Raw genomic sequence first — 2,285 nt, forward strand, 5'->3', positions numbered from 1 at the left:
ATTATTCTATTCTACTTTAATAGGATGTCTGCAGTGAAACCACATCTGTAGCTGACACTGCACAAACAGGAAGAGTTCAGCTCTACACTGCCAGTTTGGGCTGATCTCAAAACTAACTTTTCCCTTACGGTTGAAACTTCTGACTCTTCATTGCTCCACACAAATATCTGAACATTAACTGTTCAACAGAATGTAGAGCTAAGGGACTAAAGGGCGTAACAGAAAAATAAGATCATACCTTCTTTCCTTGTAATATAAACCAAGTTTTAATAATAAAAACTTCTATCACGTTTTCAATGAGAATAACATATACATTTCAAGGTAAAACAGTGCACAGTGTAAATGCCCTTAGATGCTCTTCAATGCATCTTTAATGTTTACAGTGACTGCATCAGTGTGTGCCAGGATCCTCCCTGGGTTGTGTAAATTGCTGCATTTCTACTGGAAAGAGCTGATATAGACTGAGGATCTTGGCTGATGTGTTCTTTTTATTTTGGGTGTTCCTACAGTTCTTAAAATACTCAGTAAATTTTAAGTTGAGGGTTCAGTAAAGAAACATCCATTTCTTCTTCAAACAGCAAATGGTAAGAATATCTCTTCCAAAATTAACAAAAAGTGCATTGAAATAAATGATCTGCTCATCTGGCTGCTGTACAAAATGTACACTCAGCAACAAGCCCCTGTATCTGACAGCTGATGATTGATGGGTTGTCCTAGTTCCCTGCAACAGGTTGCTGTAGGTCAGAGGACACAGTTTAAAGTGAGAGATTAAACAAGACATGTTCCTTTCTCAAAATTCTTTCAGTCTGTGAGTGAAAAAAAACCCCAACAATTAATAAGGTTCAGAAAAACCTGCATCTCCAACAGCTGAAGTGTAGATTAAAAAAATTGAGACCATCATACCCAAATGGAAAACGTCTAATTTTAGTTTTTGAGTTGGTTTGAATGTTAATAAAATAAAAATTAAGCCAGCTAAAAAACAAACAATGTCACAAATAAAAACCCCAAACCTTTATTTTCTAGAATATACATCACTGCAAAGCGCCCCCAGATCTCCTAACTATGAACTGTTCTAAACAAGGCTGTGGAGACACAGAGGAATGCTAAGTTTCCTGTACATCCTCCTACTGAGGTGTGCTACAATTGAAATTCCTTAGGGATAGGTGGTCATGTTAAGGCACTCACTCCAAAAGAACATTATTTTTGTCCTGAGACTGCTGACATGTTTCAATTAGTTTCAGTCAGTAATTTGGAAAAAATTACTGTGCTTAGGGTAATACTGACAAGAATGGAGAACAATTTTTCAAACAAGAAAAAATAAAGTACATTATATACATGATTCCTTTTTTCTTTAACTTAAAAGCATCCCTAATACATCTTAATAACTGTATTAAAGACTACTTAAATATTGAAAGATTTTAAATAATGTAGATTTTTTTTCAGTAAACTGGGAGTAGCTGTGTAATTGCCAGCATATTGGTCCCATTTTAAACAATATAATTTTTATTTAAATCTTGTATATATAATAACATGATCGAGAACACATATTCCACTCCACATAAATAAGTATAGTTCTTCTGACCTGTTTTAAAAACTACATCTGCTCAAATAATCAGATTATAAGACTGTATTTTTCCTTTGTAAAGTTTCCTGTAAAATCCTCACTCCCAATCTCTCCTCTTAAATAGTACTGGGTTTCCAGAGTACATCATAGGGCATTAGTAAAAAGAGTTAATCTCAAAAATCTGAAAGCTACAGTAAGTAAAATGAAGTAATGTTAAGAAATATTATGGAATGTATACTCTGCAGCATAGGGAGATTGGTTCTCACTGAGCTGAAGTGGAAAATTTCTCCAGAAGAAATTCTTCATGTTCATATTTGAAAATAAACTATCGATTGTGCTATTTCTTGGTCAAAAGTGCAGGTCAGTTCATGAAAAAGTGGTGTTTATGAAGCTACTGCTCAAGTATGCTGACCAAAAGTATGCTGGCAATTAAAGGAATGCCAGATGCAGTACAGGGAGAGGGACATGTCATTCTGACTTTTCTCAACCAATCCGTGTGTTGAAGTCCACAACTTTTAGGTGGCAGCACAGACAAGTCATCAGTAAAACTGCACTTCCTTGAAATACAATTGTCACTTTTCCAGGTGTCCAACAAATGGGAGTAACATCCATCTGAGCTCTGGGATGTTTGTTTCAGGAATTTTGTCAAGTAGTCAAAGAAATACAAGAATCCTGCACATGCTGCATGAGCTCAAAGGCAGGTTCTCAGTGGCTGTGTTCA

Source organism: Chaetura pelagica, unplaced genomic scaffold, assembly GCF_000747805.2.
Source record: "Chaetura pelagica isolate M959 unplaced genomic scaffold, ChaPel_1.0 scaffold275, whole genome shotgun sequence".
NCBI lineage: Eukaryota > Metazoa > Chordata > Aves > Apodiformes > Apodidae > Chaetura > Chaetura pelagica.